This window comes from Oncorhynchus mykiss, chromosome 6 (genome assembly GCF_013265735.2).
Source record: "Oncorhynchus mykiss isolate Arlee chromosome 6, USDA_OmykA_1.1, whole genome shotgun sequence".
Classification (NCBI taxonomy): Eukaryota; Metazoa; Chordata; class Actinopteri; order Salmoniformes; family Salmonidae; genus Oncorhynchus; species Oncorhynchus mykiss.
Genome location: NC_048570.1, coordinates 66,235,847 through 66,252,701, shown reverse-complemented (window position 1 = coordinate 66,252,701; position 16,855 = coordinate 66,235,847). Strand labels below are relative to the sequence as shown.

At 40.0% G+C, this 16,855-nt stretch overlaps 1 protein-coding gene across 7 annotated transcripts in view; it reads left to right on the top strand.

Annotated features, from left to right (window-relative positions):
* The first annotated feature begins 653 nt into the window (after positions 1-653).
* LOC110526376 (transcriptional enhancer factor TEF-1) overlaps positions 654-16,855 on the top strand; it is a 67,822-nt gene continuing 51,620 nt past the window's right edge. For 3 of the 7 annotated variants that reach the window (XM_036980731.1, XM_021607299.2, XM_021607298.2), the window contains exons 1-2: positions 655-843; positions 1,264-1,390. The gene's annotated coding sequence lies outside the window, so the exon portion shown is untranslated. Of the gene's footprint in view, positions 844-1,108; positions 1,139-1,263; positions 1,391-16,244; positions 16,262-16,855 lie in introns of those variants that run through there. The other 4 variants (XM_021607296.2, XM_021607297.2, XM_021607295.2 and 1 more) reach the window with 3 other exon arrangements.

Here is a 16,855-nt window from a genome sequence, read left to right as displayed (position 1 = left end):
GTTTGCTGTAAGCATGTTCTTTGACATGTCTTATGATTGTCTGCTCTCCCATATTACCAGTTTGTACTTCCTAATTCCCCCCCATGTGGTTGTGTGGTGGCACTGGCATGGTTCTCTCCACAGATTCACAAGGTCTAGCCAACAGTTCTATCCTGCTTGTGTCAGATGATACTGTATTGAAGATATAGTTCTGAATATATGAGTCCTACTGATGTTACATTTACAACACATGCAGCTACCTAAGTATGAGAGGCAGGTGACAGATGTTCAACCTGATAAATGTTTCTAAATGTGCTCCATTTCATGTCCCAGCTGTGGAAGTGTCAAATAAAAAAATGTCAGTGTTGTATTCACATCATATATTTATCGAGCAACAACATTTGAAATGACTGACATGGTTGTGATAAAGGTATCATACTTGTCCTACTTTTATTCAGCTTTATTGAGGTAGATGATTAAAATAGAATGAACTAACTCCACAAAGAAATCCCATCTTCTTTCTCCCACCAATTTGAATTCGACATGTCCTGTGAGGTCATTCTTCTCATTTTTTCCCCGCTTGTCCCTCCTATCTGCCATAATCTAGGGCTGTTCGGTTCGGGATGACGCCACCTGTGCTCCGCCCCCAATGCAAACTCGCTCTTCGCGTTCATTTCATTCCTGTTCTCATTCCGAGCATTCTTCGCATCTCTGTCCGTGCGTTGTCGATTCACGTACACATATCTGGCTGACCCAGAAACACAACAATAACTTTACACAGTTTACAAAAACTATAATATCCCACATTAGACAAACAAAGGGGGACGAATTTTATTTCAAATAACATTAACGGAGGTGTTTGAGGTAAGTTTCAATGTAGTTAATAATATGCAAAATGGTTGCAGACTAACACTGTTATGATGAAGTTGCGCCTTTCATTAGAAATAAGAAGTAATGTATGGTATTAGAATGAGTGGGCATATTTTTATATTACAATAAAAGTGTGTCTCGGTGAGATTTTAGGTTGCCGTTTCTTGTCGCTGTTGCAACAGGGTGCTTTCACTTTGTCCACTCAGTGTTGTATTCGACTGACACGAATATCTTTGACATTTTTCACATTTTTGTAAAGAAGCCCGACCATACGCCCTATTATATCACAGTAAGTCCAGTGCATGAACCTCAAACTCCTAACAAGATTCCGGATACGATTGGACGTACATTATTTATGAATGACAATTTTGGACAAGATGACGGATCAAAATGTTGCTGTTTTCTTCTCCTTAGTTGGCTCAGCCGGGAGTTGGAGATTTCAGTGGAACATTTTCGGAGCAGTGCAAAAACATTCTGCTGAAAGACTTGTTGCTCCAACACCTTTGATCGTGTATTTTATCCATCGCATCTTGAAGTCACTGTAAGTATATTTTTGTTCTTTTATCAGGTTTAGGCTACACAAATTCCATCAAATTCTTTGCATTCCATTTTCCACATGCGGAATTGATTCAACCGATCATAGTCAAGATCCATCAATGTTGCCGAATTGATTAGATGTGTCTTTTAAGATAATTTTTGATAATCTTTGACAGTAGAAGATTATGGCCTACATTTAAACATATATTGCCCATGTGCTTTCACAGTGTAGGATAGTGGGCCGGGTAACATACTTTTAGAGAATATAATTTATAAAACACATATTTTGCATTTACAAAATAATCTAAAAATGTTATTACATAATTTTGGTGTTCTAGTGATAGTGAATGGAAACATTTGATATCTGTTTGGATTCAATGCTAGGTTTTTCTTGCTTTCGGACACTATTGAAACGTTGCAACAACAACAAAAAACGACCATTGACACCCAGTCCTTATTTGCAACTCTCTTTGTCTGTTTAGTTTTTAAACAATTGGTAATTCAATATTGATTTGAACTATTTCAAAAATATATTCTTACAAGTAGGCTATTGTGGGCTCTGAGCTATGTTTATGTCTGTTTCATTGCTCTGTTCGATCCTTGTTTTCCATATCCGCCTTTTTTCGGGATACATTGTTGCCTGCTCAGCTAAAATCTGAATAAATCACAGGGATGGGGGTCGTATTATGTAGCCAAGGCCACTTATTTCTATGTGTTATAAAGTTTCATCGCATCCGAAGAAACCGTGTGATCCGATGCCTATTACATGTAGGCCTATAACGTTAATCTCAGGAAAGTATAGATCAAGATTAAGGAATGTTAAGGAAGATTATGTAGTTTTTTATTGCTTTAGAATTTCGTAATATACATTAATTACCTATAGATTACACAGATGCTCAACTATTGCTATTTTAAGGATGAATTTGTTGGGGGTAACTTTGTGGGAAACTTTGCACTGCCTTTTATTGTAGGCTGTGTGGATGTAGTGGTTTGCTATTACAGAGCTTAAAACATATGAATAAGAATAGGTTATGTAGCAAATATATTTTATAGAGTAGGCTATGCAATTATTGTGTAATTAACTTATAGTGTTGTTTAAATTATCTCAAATAATGTAAATATTCAAATATATCTGTATATGCTTGTTGGTGAATATAGAAGGTGAAATGTCTTGTTTATTTTGATGCGTGGTAATATCCACTTCATTCGTAACTAAACAAACCTAACTGCATGAGGGTATTCTTTGGCTGTGCAAGTTCTCTGATATAGAGTGGAATTCACCTCTTAATTCTCTTAAGTTCCCCTATTGTGTGATTGGGGAAAGACCTCCTTTCTTGCAGTTAATTATAGCCTTAAATTTAAATTTGTCTCTCTTGAAAGTAGGGGCCAGCAAGATACAATGTGTTATTTGTTGATTCCTCTAACTAGGCATTTAGAATTTACTACATTAATTAGGTTGACTTCTATCAGACTTAACCCCTGACATGTCATGATGTTGAGAAGTAAAGCTGCTTGCTGTAGGGGGGAAATCAGGACCAGCAATACATGCTTTGTTTTCTGCTTATGCAACAAGTGGACCTGTTGGACACTAGCCCGCATGGCATTTTCAAGTGCAAGAATAGTACATTGTCTTTGCTTGACTCCATGAGTTTTTACTTTTGAAAGTGGGCTCATGAATTCCAATTTTACCAGATGATATCAGTTGAACCCCAAATTTGTAATTAAGAATTATAATAATTATCTGGAATTTATCTTATTCCAAAGTAATACCATCTAAACTTATGTTAAAACCCAATCACAGAAACATATAAGATTGATAAAAAATAACAAGTCAATGTACATTATGGCAATATGTATTGAAGGTATTTTGAACTTGGCATTTAACACAGATAGACTGTAGCCTACTAAGTAAGCCCTTCCTCCCCCTTTTCTAAACATAAGCTTTGCATAGTTTTTTGTTATAACATTCATTTAGCCCCAATGACTCATTGGACAGGTATTTGTTAGCACTCAATTGTACATGTGCAGTTTCAATGTGGTGGAAGTGAGCTTCACAATGCATTACATCGTACAAAAACACATATAACCTTAAAGCTGTTATTTAAACAATAATACAGCGTTTTCACCGTCCCTGTTTTGCTAAAAAAAAGCCAAGGGATGAGGCTGGAGAAATGTAACCACTCTCAAATTCATAGACAGAGCTATGGATGCAAGGACTGACCACCCATTATATGAAATATGTAGTTTAACCAGGTTTTGAGGCTATACAGTGTTTGTTTACATTTGCATTGTTTACAAACATTGGAGTTAAACAAGCTTATATTTTGGGTTCCGGTGGGGTATGACAGTAGACCTAATCTCATGACACATTTATAAGTTACAGTGCCTTGCGAAAGTATTCGGCCCCCTTGAACTTTGCGACCTTTTGCCACATTTCAGGCTTCAAACATAAAGATATAAAACTGTTTTTTTTTGTGAAGAATCAGCAACAAGTGGGACACAATCATGAAGTGGAACGACATTTATTGGATATTTCAAACTTTTTTAACAAATCAAAAACTGAAAAATTGGGCGTGCAAAATTATTCAGCCCCCTTAAGTTAATACTTTGTAGCGCCACCTTTTGCTGCGATTACAGCTGTAAGTCGCTTGGGGTATGTCTCTATCAGTTTTGCACATCGAGAGACTGACATTTTTTCCCATTCCTCCTTGCAAAACAACTCGAGCTCAGTGAGGTTGGATGGAGAGCATTTGTGAACAGCAGTTTTCAGTTCTTTCCACAGATTCTCGATTGGATTCAAGTCTGGACTTTGACTTGGCCATTCTAACACCTGGATATGTTTATCTTTGAACCATTCCATTGTAGATTTTGCTTTATGTTTTGGATCATTGTCTTGTTGGAAGACAAATCTCCGTCCCTGTCTCAGGTCTTTTGCAGACTCCATCAGGTTTTCTTCCAGAATGGTCCTGTATTTGGCTCCATCCATCTTCCCATCAATTTTAACCATCTTCCCTGTCCCTGCTGAAGAAAAGCAGGCCCAAACCATGATGCTGCCACCACCATGTTTGACAGTGGGCATGGTGTGTTCAGGGTGATGAGCTGTGTTGCTTTTACGGCAAACATAACGTTTTGCATTGTTGCCAAAAAGTTCAATTTTGGTTTCATCTGACCAGAGCACCTTCTTCCACATGTTTGGTGTGTCTCCCAGGTGGCTTGTGGCAAACTTTAAACAACACTTTTTATGGATATCTTTAAGAAATGGCTTTCTTCTTGCCACTCTTCCATAAAGGCCAGATTTGTGATACGACTGATTGTTGTCCTATGGACAGAGTCTCCCACCTCAGCTGTAGATCTCTGCAGTTCATCCAGAGTGATCATGGGCCTCTTGGCTGCATCTCTGATCAGTCTTCTCCTTGTATGAGCTGAAAGTTTAGAGGGACGGCCAGGTCTTGGTAGATTTGCAGTGGTCTGATACTCCTTCCATTTCAATATTATCACTTGCGCAGTGCTCCTTGGGATGTTTAAAGCTTGGGAAATCTTTTTGTATCCAAATCCGTCTTTAAACTTCTTCACAACAGTATCTCGGACCTGCCTGGTGTGTTCCTTGTTCTTCATGATGCTCTCTGCGCTTTTAACGGACCTCTGAGACTATCACAGTGCAGGTGCATTTATACGGAGACTTGATTACATTACACACAGGTGGATTGTATTTATCATCATTAGTCATTTAGGTCAACATTGGATCATTCAGAGATCCTCACTGAACTTCTGGAGAGAGTTTGCTGCACTGAAAGTAAAGGGGCTGAATAATTTTGCACGCCCAATTTTTCAGTTTTTGATTTGTTAAAAAAGTTTGAAATATCCAATACATATCTTTCCACTTCATGATTGTGTCCCACTTGTTGTTGATTCTTCACAAAAAAATACAGTTTTATATCTTTATGTTTGAAGCCTGAAATGTGGCAAAAGGTCGCAAAGTTCAAGGGGGCCGAATACTTTCGCAAGGCACTGTATATTCTTCAAGAATCAATAGGCATACAGTGACTTTGGGAAGTGTTCAGACCCCTCGACTTTTCCCACATTTTGTTAGGATACAGCCTTATTCCAAATTTGGTTAAATATACTTATTTTCTCAGCAATCTACACACAATGCCCCAAAATGACAAAGTGAAAACTTGTTTTAGATTTGCAAATGTATTAATAACAAAAACAAAAATACATGATTTACATAAGTATTCAGACCCTTTGCTATGAGACTCGAAATTGAGCTCAGGTGCATCCTGTTTCCATTGATCATCCTTGAGATGTTTCTACAACTTGATTGGAGTCCACCTGTGGTAAATTCAATTGATTGAACATGATTTGGAAAGGCACACACCTGTGTATATAAGGTCCCACAGTGCATGTCAGAGCAAAAACCAAGGGTAACAAAACATTTCTGCAGTATTCTTAAATGGAAGATGTTTGGAACAACCAAAACTCTTCCTAGAGATGACCGAACTGAGCAATCGGGGGAGAAGGGCTCTTTATTTAACTAGGCAAGTCAGTTAAGAACAAACAATGACGGCCTACCGGGGAGCAGTGGGATAACTGCCTTGTTCAGGGGCAGAACGATAGATTTTTACCTTGTCAGCTCGGGGATTCGATCCATCAACCTTTCGGTTGCTGGCCTAATGCTCTAGCCACTAGGCTACCTGCTGCCCCAAAACCTTACAACCATCTCTGCAGCACTCCAACAATCAGGCCTTTATGGTAGAGTGACTAGGCGGAAGCCACTCCTCAGTAAAAAGCACATGACAGCCCGCTTGGAGTTTGCCAAAAGACACCTAAAGACTTTCAGACCAAGGGAAACAAGATTCTCTGGTCTAATGAAACCATAATTGAACTATTTGGCCTGTATGCCAAGCATCACGTCTGGAGGAAACCTGGTACCATCCCTATGGTGAAGCATGGTGGTGGCAGCATCATGCTGTGGGGATGTTTGTCAGCGGAAGGGACTGGGAGACTAGTTCAGGGTCGAGGTAAAGATGAACGGAGCAAAGTACAGAGAGATTCTTGATGAAAACCTGCTCCAGAGAGCTCAGGACCTCAGACTGGGTCAAAGGTTCACCTTCCAACAGGACAACAAGCCTAAGCACACAGCCAAGACAATGCAGGAGTGGCTTCGGGACAAGTCTTTGAGTGTCCTTGAGTGGCCCAGACAGAGCTTGGACATGAACCTGATCTAACATCTCTGGAGAGACCTAAAAATAGCTGTGCAGCAATGCTCCCCATCCAACCTGAGGATCTGTAGAGAAGAATGGGAGAAACTACCAAAATACAGGTGTGCCAAGCTTGTAGTGTCATACCCAAGAAGACTCAAGCCTGTAATCGCTGCCAAAGGTGCTTCAACAAAGTACTGAGTAAATGGTCTGAATACTTATGTAAATTTGATATATCAATTTTTTGGTTTTAATAAATTAGCAAAAAACTATAAAAACCTGTTTTTGCTATGTCATTATGGGGTATTGTGTGTAGATTGATGAGGGGGAAAAAACGATTAATCAATTTTAGAATAAGGCTGTAATATAACAAGATGTGTAAAAAGTCAAGGGGTCTGAATACTATCCGAATGCACGGTATATTATTCATTTATAATTTACAAGATGGATGTAGCAACTAAGGATTCTAGCTTAAAACATGCTCAAAATTGTGTTTTTGAACCTCAACATTCAGTAGTTGTACGCAGACCACCTCTCTCTGAATACACATGCCTTTTTATAGATCCCACCGCTGTACTGTTTTGGCTAGGAATGTGGAAGTCTCAGGGCCGGGAAAAGAAGAATATAGTCTTTCACTTGTGAAATGTGGGGAGAATATGTGCATTGCTGAGGCATTGAGTGGATTGGATTACTTCTGGGAGCAGAGAGAGACCCATTGTCTTTCCTGTTGTCAAGACTGAATGTGTGCGAGGCTGTTGAGCTGCTGAGCGCAAACAAGCAAGTTCTCATTGACATCTGCTTGGGTAATTTTCTGCACCTGTATGAAAAAATGCAAATATCAACATTTGCTCTAGCTTGTACTGCTCTGAGATTTCATGCCAACGACCATTAGTCAACTTGTGATTCTACGTCCTGGCCAGGCCATTGTTGTGTCAAAAACAGGCTGTGCTGACTATGACACCATATGGCTCTTGTATGCTTCCGATAAGCTATCTGTTCCCTTACCTTATCAATGGCATTTAATATGCTTCATATTTGAGTCGCCATCTGTAGGACAGTGTGTGTGTGAGTTATTGTAGGTGAGCGCATGTGTCTGTATGTGTATTTGTGCACATACGTGATTTTTTCTTGACTTGAAATTCCTGGCCTTGAATTGCACTTCAAGGTTTACTAAGCGAACAAATACGTTCATAGTTTTGTAAACAAGTTCACATAGACAAGTCAACAGTAGGTATGAATGAACCACACATGGGCATTACCACATCATTTACAATAAGCAAGCTGGTTTTTCCTTCTGTGGTCATGGGTCATTGTGAACATGTAAACTGTAGTGGGATTACAGCCCAAAGCAAACAGGCACGTCCTGTCGTTTTAATATACTACTAAGTCATAATTTCCTATTAAAATCCATCTGCGGTCAAAACTAATTAAGAGTTATCATAGGAAAAAAGAATGCCATGGAAACTGTTGGATGTTTGAGTGCATTGGTTTTGTGCAGGGGGATTGTGCTTGGGCTGGTGCCACATATCAAGTTTTCCTTCACAATGTTATTTTATGTATTTATTTAGTAGTGTAGGTTAGCATGGAAGACATTTATTTTCTTCAGAAAATCTATCATTTTTCAATCCTCTTACATTTGTTGCATTCTTTAAGAAATGGAAACAGCTGTTAGGAATGAAGGCCTAAACTGATCAAAAGCACAATTACGCATACCCAACAAATATTTTCTATTTCCTGTATGATAACAGTCTGAGAAATGCCTTGTGGGAATCAGAATGGCACAAAGCAGTCCTTTATCTAATCAAGGGAAGAATTGATGAAATGAAAGGATGCTGCTTTTGTTATAGCTACACAAAACAAGAGGAGTAGGGCGAGTAAAAGAGATGTGATCTGTCATTTAATCTGGACACAGGGTCGTTAATTGTGTAATTACATGCAGACATTTAGCAGGGGAGGGACTCATCGCCACATCATTGTGTCTGTGATCGGATAGCATGCTTCGCTAAAACACACTACCGTACTGCTGGGTTCCAGTCACTCTGTACCCTGAGGTAAACTCTGTTCTAGAAAGAGAATTTTGCAGTATGGTCTGCTGCTCAACAGTTTCAGTAAGGCCGCAGAGAGGCCGATGTAGAGTGCCACCAAAAAGGAAAAGCTGGCTCAAAGCCACTGACGTCATCTAAGTAAATCTGCTTCAGGACTGCAGTCATGAAATGACTGCCAGCTAGAGTGCACTTTGGCCTTGTCAACTGCCTTTGCAAGTGTAATTCACTTTTTCTACATATGTATAATTATGACAAACAGCTTTTGTATTAATTTGTTTGTCCCGCTTTGTCTTTTGGTATATTGACCTTTACCTCATCATATGTTAATTTTCAAAAGGTCCAAAGCACTTTCTCTCTAGATAAGTCAAAGAGTCAAAGAAATCTTAAAAAACTAAGTTGTAGAGCATTATGCTGCCATACTGTTGCAGGAAATCTGGGGAAAATAAGAAGGAAAGAGAAAAATAAAATGTAAGAGCTTTCCTCATCTTTAGAAGTCATACAGTAAAGAAACCACTGTTTCAGCACTTTACAATTATAGCCTCATAAGTCATACCATATGTCAGCCTCAGTCAGTTTCTCAGGAAAGTCGTCTTAATCGCGTCTTATTAAACTGTAATGATTTGGAAGTTATTGGGAAATTGTTATAAGTACCTTCCCTACTTTCACACTCTCCGAACTCTTCTTTTTTGGATGGGAAAAAGTCATTTAAACGAGTTACCACATTACCAGACACACATGAGAAGCAATATCTAATCCATGAATCATTAGATGAGTCAGTTCCTGAAACCACTATAAACCTTCAAGTTGTTGGCCACAGCTGAAAGCAGGAAATCCAGGCTTCAATAACTTCCTTTCCCAGTGCAGGCTATGCTAGTGGTTTAGTGCCCACTAGCAATAGGAAGATGTACGCCCGTAGAACAAAGGCCCTCAGTCACTTCATTTACTGAAACTGTTTATAATTTGTGGTCTGTATTCAAATGTGGGCTGTCCAGGCTCTCTGGCACCGTATTCCCCAGTCCTCTCCTGTAATAAATCCCTACAAGGCCTTTCATTAATGGCTGCTGTATTGTTATCATGGCCGACAGAGATCAGGCAGGCTCGCTCTGCCCTGAAGCTGCCCTGGATTCAGCCGAGGCACAGATAGACTTTGGGTGAGCTCCCAACATTAGTATGCACTCTGTGCCCAGTGAATGAGTTTGAACTCTAGCCCGAAGCACAGCATTCGTAGGTTTCTTTACGGCTTAGATCTGTGTATGTAAATACTCCTGTAAGCATGTTTGGCTGTGAAACATTGGCCTAATATGATTACACCTCATAAACAGTTTTAATTGCTCCGTCTGAGGACCATACAGTACATATTGCTTTGGTCCATTTTTGCGTTGATGCTGGATGTGGCTATGGACTACAGCATGTTTAGACATTCCTTGCATTTATTAGAAATGTTGTCTCAAAATGTTCTGACAAAGTTGTGTGTTTTTTGTATCGTTTTGCCCTGACAAATAAATTATATTACAAGGTAAGCACTTCAATAGAGCTCCTTACATTTTGGGCTTCAAATAGGGAAATGATCATTGTCAATGTAAAACTTTGTTTCTTTCAATAACTGTTCAATGGTTTTTGTTTGTGTACACTGCTTGCTTAATTGAAATAGCTCAATGAAATGAATTAAAGCTTTGTGCTGAAGTTGGGTGAAAAATTCAGTTGAGTAAATCAGAGTTTGAGAAAACCTTGAGTGAGGTTTGAGCTTTTGTTTGACACTGGCAGATTTATATGCTATTTGTTTTGTACAGTGACTCAATATGTACTTAACCAAGCCAGGTCAACAAGGAATTTTCTCCATCAAATTACCTTGGAGCTTCATGGGGGATGATGTGTCTCATCTGGCCAAGCCTTCCTTTAAGTACCAATAAACTGGACAGCATCCGCCACACAATGAACAGCAAACAATAGTTTCTAGAAAATTCCATTTTACCTTTCTACCGGTAGCACCTTGGGCTGGTTTATGGCAGATGGAGGCCCAAACAGACGTCCTTCCTGAGATGGAGGGCTCTGTGATGGTGAGTGTGGTGTGGAGGAGCTGGATGCAGATGGTGGTCTTCATGCTCATCACTGATTTGTTTTTTCATGCTTATCCACAGTGTCCTGACTGAGCCCGCGCCCAGCCTGAAGCCCCCAGACTGCTCTGCTCTCATAACTGTCAGGGGATCCTTTATCTGCCAGACGTTTATTTACAGCTTTCATTTCCTGCGCTTTATGTGCTCCCCCTTCTCTCCTCACTAGTGTGACGCGACCATGTGCAGACGTTGGAATGCCCTGCATATTTTTGACGAACAGAAGTTTATTGCGTCGAATGCATTGATTTCCAACATTGTTGCGGTTGGATGGCATGTTTTTATGTCATGGATTTGTAGTTCATCTTTTCTGACGTGAAGAATGTATCATGGGCACATTTTTTAGCAGATCATTTGCTAATTTTCTGAATAGACATCTACAGTAAAAGACTGATGGAAATTGGTCCCTTGTACTCCCACTGTATCTGATGTGCCCAGGTCTAGAAGGTGCTACTTGATTCTGATACGTCGTGAGGCAGGTGGGGACTGGGAGAGCTTCTTTGACAGTGCCTGTAAATCAATCCCATTCTCTACCGAGTAGAGATTGATCCCCGAGCGGGCGGCCCGTTGGTCGGGCGCTGGGCGGCGGGCTCTAGGCCTCACATTTGAGTGGGATATTATCAGACAGATTCACTACACCCAAGCCTGCTGGTTTAAAGAGGCATGAAATAAACGCTTGGCCATTGCCAATAACAGAGGGAGCATTAGCGAGCTACTCTACTGAACCTTTTGCTCCCTGCATTGGGAGATTGGTATTGAAAACCGTGTTCATTCATTTATCAGCACTCCATACCCAGCAGATTTATTCATGAAACCTGGAGGAAAATCCAATACTACGTAGATCAATCGGTTTGTCCCTGTGTACGGCTGGACATTCTTGTGTTCCCCTGCACACCTTGTAATTTTCCTCTCCTTAAAGAGGCTACAGCAGAACAGAAATTGTGCCAATTGGACATTTTTTGCACAATACTGGTGCACTGGGTTCGTCAGTCAAAGCTTGCGTCCATAGTCATAGATGGGGTAAACCTTTTAATAAGCCTGTTTCAGAAAGAATAGATGTCTAACAGAAGAAACGTCATATTTCGATGTTGCTAGGTGTGCATCTAAGAAATGAAAAGAAATGTAAAGCTTTCTGAATGTTTGAATTGTATCATTTCATGAATGTTCTAGAACTTTATATCTCAAGGTCCATACCGTACAGAAAGGGTTTCTGCTCGTCATTCTTGATACATGCCATTCCAGTTATAATGAACATGTTTTGATGAAGCAAACTGTAAATGGAATCTCAGTAATGTCCCATCATGGTAATATGCATAATTGGATACTTTTTGTTCCAAACATGAGGGCTTTGGCATACATTCAACATTACTGAAATAATTAGCCGAAGCCCATGGTACGCCTTTAAAACTCACAGCGAACATTGAGTTTTGTAATCACATGGTAATTATAGTTCTCCACAGTGCAGGCTTAACTACTATGGGTCATTATGGGGTGCGCAAAAGCCATTCACAGGATCATTATTGCACCCTCTGAGATAACAGCACAAAAGGACTCCACATGGAAAATTACATTTGAGACCTCTCATCTGCTATTTCATTACCCAGGTCTGTATGATCGGTGAAATGGGTTCTTTTAATTTAAGGAGCTGGATTCCATTTTAGCGTGAACGAGAGTGGTTTATGTAATCTGCCGATAAGTGTCATCTCCCATAATGCCATGTCACAACTATGGCCCAACCCTTGCCAATGCATTCACTTGTTGCCCGCTTTTGTCCTTATCTTGCTAATAAGACCATTTCCATGGTTCCGACCTTGGTGTGATAGGAGTTTGCAATTATCTGTTAAGGCCCCAAGTGTTTCTACAGGTGACATTCCTACCTCTCTCTTTGGCCAGGATAATTAGTGTTCAGATTCTCAGACACTAGGAGACCAGCTCAATAGGAAACCTCACAGTCCCCATGTACCTCTCACATCTCAGGACTATCTGATTGATGCCACATGGTGTTGAAGACCTGGCATCTGGGGACAGGGATGGAGATGGAATCTGGGCGCACATAGTTTTGAGCATGAATTCTGTGATGCACTCTCTCAATCGAGGTTTCAGGAGTATTTTTTCACAAAAAAATATGTATTTACTAATTCCTAACATCTTTTAGTTCTCTATTTATCACATTTGACTGTCGACAGCATTATTACCTTCAAAACAAATTTGAATGGTCACATGCGCCGAATACAACAGGTACAGCAGACTTTACATTGAAACGCTTACTTTCGTGCCTATTCCCAACAATGCAGAGTTAAAAAGTACCTTCTAACAGCATCAGTAATGGCTGTTCTTCCTTGTGGGCCTGGTAGCTACTGGAGGTTTTGTGATAAACAAGGTGTAACATGGTGTCCTGGGGATATGTGGAGTCTATGAACACCAGTAACAGGAATACACAAGGAGATGGGTCTGTTCCATGACAGCCTGTGTGATGAGGTGATAATGATTCTCACTGCCACAGAGTCTTCTGCAGGAATACAAGAACCCGGACCCACTCAGCAGAGAGTGAGCAGACACAACAAAATATGCACACTCTCACACAGATGTGTGCCATATAAATGTGAAAGGTCGGTGGAGATTAAGGGGTTATTTTTAGGTTAGCTTAATTGAGTAGACATTTTATGATTGTAGTTTGTAGAAATGATTTTGAATTGATCCAATAACCTTATTCATAATCCTTGGCAATAACCTTATTCACAAGAAGCTTGTTTTAAAACATATGGGTTGGAATGTACTCAACATAGTTGTACCGTAAATTAAAATGTCAAACCAAGCCATGGAGTTTACTAGGGTTACCAAGACAATGGAATCAGAATATAAAATATTGTATAGAATATTAGGAACACCTGCTTTTTCCATTACATAAACTGATCAGGTGAAAGCCATGATCCCTTATTGATGTCACTTGTTAAATCCACTTCAGGGTAGATGAAGGGGAGGAGACATTTTAAGCCTTGAGACATGGAATGTGTGTGTGCCATTCAGAGGGTGAAGGGGCAAGACAAAATATTTAAGTTCCTTTGAATGGGGAATGGTAGTAGGTACCAGGCACACCGGTTTGTGTCAAGAACTGCAGTGCTGCTGGGTTTTTCACGCTCAACAGTTTCCCGTGTTTATCAAGAATGGTCCACCACCAGAAGGATATCCAACCAACTTGACACAACTGTGGGAAGCATTGGAGTCAACATGGGCCAGCATCCCTGTGGAACGCTTTCGACACCTTTTACAGTCCACGCCCTGACAATTCAATATTAGGAAGGTGTTCCTAATGTTTTGTATACTCAGTGTAGATGCTTATTATCTGTCCAAAAATAATCTTGTTGTAGTTGTATTGTCATTGCTAAGGAAAAGCAGGACACAGAAAACATTCAATTATGGGAAGAATGTCTCCCCCCTGAATATTGTACATTTGACAATCTCAAACTTTGTTCCGTAGTGGTTTCCTTTGTTAGCGAAATCTCTTTCCTCCATCTTTTCCAATGACCTTGAGAGAGCGTGACACGTAAAATTGGCCCAAAGTGAAATTCTATGATTGTCAACATCTTTTGAATTGTCCATCCTATATTACTAGTGCAGTGAGCCGAGTCTTTGCATCTTTGGATAGCGCTATCGCCTTTGGAGTTCCAGTAAGCGAGTTTTTGGCAAGCACCCAGATTAGACAGTTCACTTCTCTAGGGACTTAACATATCAATCATGATATAGTTTGTGTCATGTTTTATTACAGAATAGGGTTGAATTTTCCCCCCCTGTATTTTACAAATGTTTATAAAACCCGGTATTTCCTGCCAAAACCGGAAGTGTCATTCGAAAGCATTATAAAGCATGTCTGAATTTGATTGGAGCTTTGATCAGCATGAAAATTCCAACTTGATGCTACCTGAGCCTGAAGAGACATACATTAAAGACATTTAACGAGTCCAAGCGTAAAAAAACCCAAATGCCGTTATCCAATACATACAGTGTCTTTGGGAAGTATTCAGACTCCTTGACATTTTCCATATTTTGTTACGTTACAGCCTTATTCTAAAATGGAATAGATGGTGAGAGACAGAATGCGAGAGAGTGCTTGCGTGTGCACTGATTTAAAGCAACAATATTCGAGTGATAGGCTTTTTTAGCTGCAGCTGTAATTAAAAATATATCATCTTTTCAATTAAAAAACAAGTTGACTCCCGAAAGCCAGATGGAGATGGGTAAATTAGACGCCAATTCGGTCTTTATATTACTGTAGCATAGACTATTCTGCAGAAAATGTAGGCCTACCTGTCACAAGAAAAAAAGTTACCATGATGAGATGGTAAGTCTACATGCATTGTGAACTGCGCTCCATACTGAGATGGACTGTCTGTCCCCACCCTCAGCGTTGATTCATCATGCAGAGTCTCGTAGAGAAGCCAGATTTAGGCATCGCATTTAATTTAACAGTTGCACTTCACACCATTGTCACGTGTGCTCCCTCTCCGGCCTCTAGGTCACCACTCTGCTAGTTATGGGTCACACCTGTCACCATCGTTACTCGCACTTGTGCGTCTTCAGACTCACCTGGACTCCATCACCTCCCTGATTACCTTCCCTATATATGTCACTCCCTTTGGTTCCTTCCCCAGGCATCATTGTTTCTGTTTCATGTCTGTGCTTTGTTCGTGTTTCTTGTTTTGTATTATGTTTCATTTATTGATTAAATCACTCACTCCCTGAACTTGCTTCCTGACTCTCAGCGCACTCGTTACAACCGTGCTGTTCAAATAAATAATTAATTATAATTTACCAGTTTCTCATACTTATTTATCCCGGGAAAAGGGAGTGGTTTTGAGCGGTAAATCCTGGAAAATTTCAGTAACCAGGTTCCCGCCATTCAACCGTATCACTGAACTCTCTGAGGTATAAGTTGTCATTTTCTTTGTTTATGCATGTTGATAAATTGATTTTTGCCCTGATTCGCTCTATCACTCTCTTGCTTTCTAACTTTATTTTTTCTATCATTCTCTCTCTCCCTCCTTCTCTCTCTCTCTTTCTCTCCCTGTCTCTCTCTCTCTCCCTCTTTATCTCTCTTGTGTAATAATGGATGAGACACATCAGTGCCTTATCATCCAACCAGAACAGATACCAGAAATCCTGCCATCAAACAACAGTCACGTGGTGTATCCTGTTAAGCTTCCATCATTTTGTTTTACAGATCCAAATCCCTAATCCTTGAACTGTTGGTGTGTGTGTGTGTGTGTGTGTGTGTGTGTGTGTGTGTGTGTGTGTGTGTGTGTGTGTGTGTGTGTGTGTGTGTGTGTGTGTGTGTGTGTGTGTGTGTGTGTGTGTGTGTGTGTGTGTGTGTGTGTGTGTGTGTGTTCGATGTCTGTGAATTGTGAAAGAGGCGTGTAGGGGCACATCCTGGCTGCAATGATTGGGGAGACTTTTCAGAGAGGGGTACAGCCTCAGGAGAACCTGTGAACACACACACAGATACAATGAACACAACCTTTTGGTGAGTGAGGAAAGCTATTGAACTCCACTATGATATTATAGGCACATCAGTACACAATTATATAAACATAGGCCTGGCTTATGACCGTGCCACTGAGATTTAAAAGCATAGAATTTGCCATCCACAGTGTTAGGCTCTTAGAGAAGGGAAATCCTCATTTCCAATTTTATGTTAGAGTAGACACGATGCAAGAAATCATCCATTGTATGTGAAGAGGGTTATAAGAAAATGTGTGTGGAGAAAAGTACACACTTTGAGTACACGATGTTGTTTCATCATTGATTCGATTTTTGGGATTTAAGTAATTCAAATTAATTTAAAGTGGTCGCATTATAGTCATCACATACTTTTCATGTGGGGTTTTGTTGATGTCTGTGTTCTTGTCCATTAGTCTTGATGACTGAAACAGTTGGGCTTAGTTGAGTTGGGAATTTGATTAGAGTTTTACAGAAATATTTCCAGACATTCAATTAACTGTAATGACTCACAAAAGCCACAATGCTCTTTACCTGCTGAAGGTTGCAGGTGTTCGTATTGTTTCACCATTTTTGTACTATTACGCAGAAATATATGAATGGAGCCAGATTGAGAAGC